The following is an 8,110-nucleotide window of genomic DNA, read 5'->3' as shown; positions in this document are numbered from 1 at the left end:
CAGATTTCCATGGTAAAGGATGAGAAGGCAGTGTGCAGCCTTCTTGGTGCAGTATGCATCAGACTTCGTGGGTGTGTGAGTGTCAGATCCTTAGCTGTCACAGATATAAAATCCTGTAATCACTCACAACTTTATCAGGCTCTCATGTGAAAGCAGATGGGATTTTTGTTTCTATGTCCTTTGTAGTTTGGAAGGGTGTTTCGGGGCCTGATTGCTGTCATAGCTAGAAATCTCCTCCAGATTTCTTGTTGTATGTCCCACTCCTATAAGGATTCCCCCAGGGCTCCACATGACATTCAAATCATGTGAGGAATGCACAGCTCACCCCAAATAACAGAAAACACGTAGCAGAGCAGCACGGGGGCCCCATGCTGCTCCCACCCGCACTGGGTGGAGAGGGGGAGGTACGTAATGAAAAGCATTTGCTGCAGCAGCTATCTATAGTCTGTTGTGTTTGGGAGAGGGCCCTGCCTGCCTGACCTCAAAGCTGACGTTAGAGAACCCCAAACGAGGAACTGGGAGTGCTCCAGAGAGTCACAGCCAGGCTACCCAGAATGGAAGTATTGTCCCATAGATGGGTACTCTGGATCCACAGGATGAAGACACTTCAGTTCCAGGTGAACCAAGGAAGTGTGAGTCTCTCTACTGGCTGACTCACCAACAGATCTGTGAGATCACCAAGATCTGTGCTTCTGATCTTCTATAAGCATTTTTCCTTATGTCTTCTGCTTTCTTAACCACTTGGGTGCAAGCTGAAGGCTATCAGTTGATTATCAGCGTGGTGGTTATATCAACTTGCACCTGGGAAACAATTACAGATCTGTAATCTCCTGTATTTTGCTAAGCAGGAGGGCTGTGCCTTGGAAGCACTGCTTCCTAAAATACTTGTTTTGTAGCATTATGGATGTTGTCCTGTTACTCCCCATTACTGCAAGAGTAGAGGGCTGGCTTCATCTGCCCATCTAGGACAATGTGGTAAGAATTTGATCTGGGAGAACATATGATTTGAGCCTCAGATCTCAAACATTTCATTGCAATGTAATGTCACAGAGAGGCCTCAGTGACAGGGCAAGACCTTGTCTAGCTAAGGGTGGTGTGGTAAAATACAGAGATAAACAACACAACTTGTGAGTTACGCACATGGAAGTCGTGAGTGTACAACATAAACACTGCACAAAATACATCTGTGTCATCAAAAAGGCTGTGATTAATAAAATAAGACACAGTCACAGAATCACAGAATAGTTTAGGTTGGAGGAAGCTTTTAAGAATCATCTAGTCCACCCCTCTGCCATGGGCAAGGACATCCTTCACTAGACCCAGTTGCTTAAAACCCCATCCACCTGGCCTTGATCACTGAATGCAATCACAGGAACTTGGTCACAGGAGACTTGCTTCCTGGTCATTGTTACAAATGTAAACACCTCCAAAAAATCCTATCACTGTCAAGGAAAATACTGTGATTTTCTCATTCTTTGATGTTCATTGGAATCTTGTCTTCATTAAAAAGAGTGATACAAAGGAATTTTAGAAGATATCCTTAAATATAATGGCAGTGATGTCAGAAGTGGAGAGAAGAAACAATCATCCTCTGTCTTGTCACAGACGTTAGAAAGTGCAGGAAACACAAAAAAGTGGTTTGTTTTATTGCCTTGTGGAGACTGCAGTAGAGAAGGAGGGAGTGAGATATGGATGTGTTAAAATATTAGCCTGGAGGGATAGGTTTTGCAGTGGTATAATGCCGTAGATTTGTGAATCAACAGTTGAGGAAATGTGGTGAACAAGAATGTTGAAGATGGGGTTTTTGTTTTTCTGTTGTTTCTGTTTCGCAGAGAACTTGGACCAGAGGATCTGCGGGAAGTACCAGTGTGCTGATATGTATAGGATGAAAATGGTATGTCTTGTGAAATTTTCCAATACGACAGTATTAGCCCTGGACAGAATAGTGGAAGGGTTGGCCGCATATTGTCAGAGGGAATGATGACTGCCATTAACTCTATAGCCAATGTACATTCCTGAGGAATGTAATTTATGCCTGTTTGGAATACCACCAGTGGAGGTACGTTGCTATCCCAGGATAATTTGCTTCCCTGATTTATTTTTATGCAATATTGTGGTCTTTTAAAATCTATGTGTTAGTAATTCAGAACTTCTTAAAGTTTGTGTTGCCCATTTCATGTTGAAGGACAAGAGCTTGACTTGAGGCCCTGCTGGAATCAGCAATTTTGGAAAAATTACTGGAGCTTTGAAAATTATGTCTTCTTGCAGGCGGGCACTCCTAAGCTCCACATCAAGGGATGCCGACCTCCACCTGCCTTCCTTTTGCTCAGTGGGAGCACTCTTCATCTCCTCACCTACCACAGCGCTGTGCTACCTGCTGCTTTTCCTATTTTAAGGACACATTACCAAAGGTATCTGTTGTGTTTACATTCCGTGATTCTCTGCATTTTGTGAATAAACATGGATGGTACTCATGGCATGGTACTCCTTATAAACTGACACTGCATGTGCTGCTGTGTTACAGATTTGTCTGTGCTAGTCAGGGGCTTTGAAACACTGGCTCGATTTGCTTTTGCTCTCTGAACAGACCGAACTGCAGTTTGAGTTACTGTGCAGTGTGGATTTTTTCAAAGAGTTATTGAGCAAGACAGGAGCCTTTAACTTCCACTGAGGGAAGTTGAAGTTCCAAAAGTAACCTTTATGCCTGTGTTTAGGGACCTGGTGTTTGGGGTGCTGTTCCTGCAGCTGCTTTGATCAGCAGACTCAAGCCTCTCAGAGCTCCATTTGTATTTAAGAGATAAAGACCCTGTCTTGTTCTCTCCAAATGCACAAGTTACACACTGACTGTTTCACAGTTTCTTTGGTGACTTGAAAGCTTTCCAAAATCTGACTCTTTCATTATTTCCTCCTCACCTCTGTCTCAACTCCCTGTCTGTAAAATGGGGATAAGACCAAATGTCATACCTCCAAGGAGAAAAGCATGAAGGGAAAAGAAAGGATTTTTCGACACATTGGAGAGAAGTAAGATATGTCTCTGTGACATTTGTCAGTAGTACACGAAGAGCTGATTAAACACTGAGCAGCAATTAATCAACTTTTGACTTAAACTCTTGCTGATTTTCCAGTAGAGCAGTAGAGCGCCACAGAGCAGTTGGTTCATCAGTACAGATCGGTGTCTGTGTCCTGGGAAGCAGGAATTAGAGGAATTAGTTGATTGCATTAAGTGACCAACAAAGCAGAGGTTCCACTTTAACAAAACAGCTAGACCAAAAGGTGTTTTGAAGCATATATGAAAAAGTAAAATGGAACAGTTGAAAGAGACCAGTAATCACCTAGTTCATCTGCAAGAAGGATTGGCATTCCTTACGTTTCTTTCATGAAAAATGATCACTGGCACAATGTCAGTGTTCTGGGATCAGCATTTCAAACCCCTCCTGGTTATGAGTTGAAAGGAGATGCGGTTTGAGGTCTCCCCTATATTCAGAGGTTGTGGGTCTACAACAAGACTTTCAGAAAACAAAATCCAATTTGTATTTGGACTGTGAGCAGATTTTGTTGAGCTCCCAACTACATGATGCCTCTACTCTGCTGGCAGGTTATATTATTTCTTACCAACTTCCTGATGTTTCAAGGATCATCAGTATTGTGATGTTTGTCAGCAGACGTAGTGCTGCTTTCCCCATGTTAGAATTCCCTGTCCACATGATATTTAAGCCAGAGTCACATATACCAATTTATTCCCAGGAGGCTTAGATGAACAGGATGAGCAAAGGGAAAATCTCTCTTCAGTGTTCTGACTCCCAGTTCTGCAACATCTCATTCTTTCAGTTTCATCCTGCTATTCTGCTTCCAGGATCTCCCAACCTGACACAGGCATCTACTCAGTCTCCAGGGAGTCTCTGGTCTGTGAATTTGGCCTTAGAGCATCTGAACCACAATGTCATCACTCTGGGGCCCCACACATGGATGGCAAGGGAGGAAACAATATAAACTGTGCTGGTCCCTGCTTTCTTGTGGTGAGATCTGTAGTTGCCAGAAACTTCCTGCCTTCATTCTGGGCAGGGAATGGGTTTCTTAATGGGGAGGAAGGCACTTTCTATTCTGAGTGGAGAAAGCAGCACCAAGGAAGGTTTTAATTTTCTGCCACCAGTGCAGAGCAGTTTGCTGGCAGTTGCAGGGGTTGATAAACAGTGCAGTCCTGATCAGTCTGTCACTAGGAGGAGGACTGCAGGGATGGAGCACATTCGTATCCTGTGGGAAAGGGTCCTTGCTGAAGTGATCCCTAAAGATTTTTTGCTTTTTATACATTTTTCATAAATTTGTTGCTTTGTGGACTGCTAATACATAGTTATAACTTCTAATACTTTTCCTGCCGTCTCCCATAGTTTAGAAAAACCCTTAGGAATACTTTCTTGAAATTCTGTTTAGTCTAAAATTTTATGCCTTCCCCTGCAATCATGCACTTTTCCTCTGGTACAGTCCTGCACCCTGAGGTCCTACTATGACAATTATCTGCTTAGTATTTTTCAAATGGTTTGAGAGAGGTTTCTTGTTTATTTGCATTCTTACTTTTTTATTCCTCCTTTCTTGCTGATGCTGTTTCTCCATCTTGTTACCCTTATCTGTTAGTGATTCCCATTGCCTTTGCTAGATCCTTTCTCTGCCTTGTTTTTGTTTTCCCGTGGTAAGTATAAATTTAAATTCTGCATCCATTTGCAAGAGCTGCTGCTTCCTTCTGTCCTCCTTAATTTGATTAATATTGTCTTCCATCTTTTCTGCTTATTCAACTGGTCATGTTGCTGATGTTAATATCACCTTGCTTTTTCCTGCTGTTTCTGAAATGCACGTTGTAAGAAATGGTGTCTGAGACCTTCATGGTCTCCCTGTCTATGTCCCGAGTCCCTTAGCAGCTTCAATACCTTTATTTGACATTTCTCAGGTCTAAATTGATAACTTACGTTGTTTGAACTGTGTCAGGTGCCAGGGGAGTGCTGCACTGCTGCTTTTCCATTGCTGCCTTTCCCTCTACCCTGCTCCCTTTCATCTTCTCTTCAGAGCAGTGCTGTGTTCAGCTTTTTGGTGTTGCTGTCGTCAGATCCACCCTGCCAGCCTTTCTTTTTTCAGTTTCTGGCCCTTTCTCTTTTTCTGCTCTGCCATGGCTCACACTTCTCCACTGGCTAATTCTCTTCATGCTTGGATGTTCACTACCCTTGATTAATTTTCTCCTTCTCGTCCATTACAATCTAAATCCTGAAAATCCTCAGCCTTTAAAGATTTCTAAGATCTTCTTCACCTCCTGCACTGGTCCCTCCCACTTTCACTTTGCCATCTTTCTAATTTAAAATGGGAAGGTTCAAAGTTTGGCTTATTTCCTTCATTTCAGGTGAATTTGACCTGTTCTATCTCATTCCTCAAACACTTTCCTCCTCCTGTGTTCAGTTGTTTCTTTCTAAGACTTCTCTGCTTCCTCTCACAGGAAAGGAACAGGAAATAAGTTTTCTGTTTGCCTTGTTTCATTCTTCTCTTTTTCCTCCCCATCATTAATGTAAGAAATTTCTTACCTATTTTGTTATTGTAATCTCAAGTAACACACTCTGAAGATTTCAAGGGCAGAATTACAAAAAATTTTTGTGACTAATTGTTTGCTGTAGAAGGGAGGATGAAGTTTTAGGTGGTGTTTGTACAACAAGTAGTGACTTTGCAGCATAGTGGGCTCTGTATCTCCGTCTCCAAGGCTACAGGCTACAGCCGGAGTGAACATAAAACCTGTGATGCACAAAATCACTCAGGCACAAAGTAAGTGCTGTGAGATGTGCTCATTTTCTGTAAACAATACTTAAACCCCCCCCCTTTTTTTTTTCTTCTTTATTTGAGAAATAATCAATTGTACAAATAAAACAGAAGATCTGCAGTTGTGTGTAATATAGGTGAAGGATCATGTTTCTCAGAATTACAGAGTTCTAAAAGCTGCATATTGTTCATTCTGTCCTGTGGCTGTGACAGAGGCTGCTAAAGCCACTGCTGGTCCCAGGGTTTCTTAGGTGGGTGATGTTGAATATCTGCACTTTCTAAGTGCAGATCTGGGCACCGGATGAAACAGACCGGGGAAAGTGCTAAGAAGAGTCTTTCACGTTTGACAGTAATGAAACCAGAAGATATTATTCTTATTCTGTATTAGAATAGAATAGTTCCACTTGGAAGGGGCCTGCAAGGATCGTCTAGTCCAATTGCTTGACTCCTTCAGGGCTGACCAAAAGTTAAAGCATTAAGGGCAATGTCCAAATGCCTCTTAAACAGCGACAGGCCTGGGGCAGTGACCATCTCTCTAGGGAGTCTGTCATAGTGTTTGACCAGCCTTTCTGTTAAAGAAATGCTTTCTAATGTCATCGGAACCTCCCTGCTCAGATTAAAAAACAACTCACATTTTTCTGATTCCTCTACTGTTGCACTCCCTGCTCACATGATTTTACTTTGAACACCTTCTTAGGTTTGTCAGACCCAGGATGAATGGAGAATGTTCAGTTGCTTAAGATCGGATTTTGCCTTCATTAAGGAACCACAGAACCTGGAGTGGGACAACCACTGGTATCAGTGGGGTCTGGGGATGGATCCCCTGCCAAGACTGGGGATACCAGTGGGTGAAACATTGGGCATGAGCCAGCCGTGTGTGCTGGCAGCCTAGAGAATCATCGGGTCTGGGTCCAGGGGAGCGATTCTCCCCTGCTCTGCCCAGGTGGGACTGCCTCCAGCTCTGGGGACCAACTGCAGAAGGATGTGGAGCTGCTGGTGGGAGTCCAGAGGAGGCCACAGAGAGGGTTTGAAGGCTGGACCCCCTCTGTTGTAGACACAGGCTGGGAGAGCTGGGGGTATTCAGACAGGAGAGGAGGAGGCTCCAAGGGCACCTTGTAACAGCTTTTCAATACTTAAAGGGGGCTTATAAAAAAAACTAAGAGACTTTTTACCAAGGCCTGTAGTGACAGGACATGGAATAGTGGTTTTAAACTAAAAGAGGGTAGATTTTGATTGGACATAGCAGACACGTGCACATAATTAAGGTTGGGGTTTTTTTTGTTTGCAATCCATGATAATGTAACACTGAATATTCTTATCCTTGAAAAACACTAATCCTTGAATCTTCTTGACACTTTTGTTTAATTATGTCTTGCAATTATAAGACCTACAGTATAAATGCACGTGTAACTGTGAGTTTTATCCTTGGAACTATAGGATTTAAATGACTCTGCGATGCAGTTGCTAGCAGTCATAAATCCAAAACCGACAAGAAGAGTACCGTGAATTGGACTGTCATCCTGTAAAACACATGCCATAGAACTTCACTGAATTATCTTTTCCTTGATTTAATAACATTTATTAGGAAAAAAACCCATACCCTAACCCACAAACAAAACCCACCTAAACACCAACAAAAAATTAAAACAAAAAAAAACCCAAAAAGAAACACAAAGCAAAGCCCCTCACAAACACGTTTTCACTGAGAAATTACCAGTCATCAGAAATTTACAACATCATTAGTTAAGTTGCTCATATTGTTAATTACTTGGCCTGTTAAATTATGTATCCTGCTTTTGAGCTGACTTGGTCTGTTTTATATGATTGCATCCAGGACAGTTTTGTATTCTGCTACGTTCAAGCTAACAGACCAGTAATTGTTCAAAACAATTTTCTTTTGAAGAAATCTCTCCTAAATATATCTACTGCATTGGATATTTACAGCATATTTCAGCTCTAATGTGGTAGAATTGATTAAAAAATGTTTCCATTAGCCGTTGCTGCAGTTATGTACACCCATTCTGGAATGCAGAGACAATGCAAGAATCTCATTAAAATTAAATTCCAAGAGTTTCCATCAGAGAAATGAGCATTTCCACACCCTACTTGCACCTGTGCTGTTAACACCATGCTTCTCAGGTATAGAAATCAGCCTCTTCATTTCTGTGTATTCTAGGTTTCTTCTATTACCTTTTTCAAGAAATTGTTTATACAGGGAAGTCTGATGCTTTAGCCAAGGACAGCACAGTACTGGGCCTCAGTTCAACAACAGCAACAACTACACAAGCAAAACTGGTTGCAATTTTAGACTGTTAAAATA

This window comes from Chamaea fasciata, unplaced genomic scaffold (genome assembly GCF_029207755.1).
Source record: "Chamaea fasciata isolate MVZ Bird 193981 ecotype frontalis unplaced genomic scaffold, bChaFas1.0.hap1 SCAF_2, whole genome shotgun sequence".
Taxonomy (NCBI): Eukaryota; Metazoa; Chordata; class Aves; order Passeriformes; family Sylviidae; genus Chamaea; species Chamaea fasciata.
Note: the sequence above shows the minus strand (reverse complement) of the source record.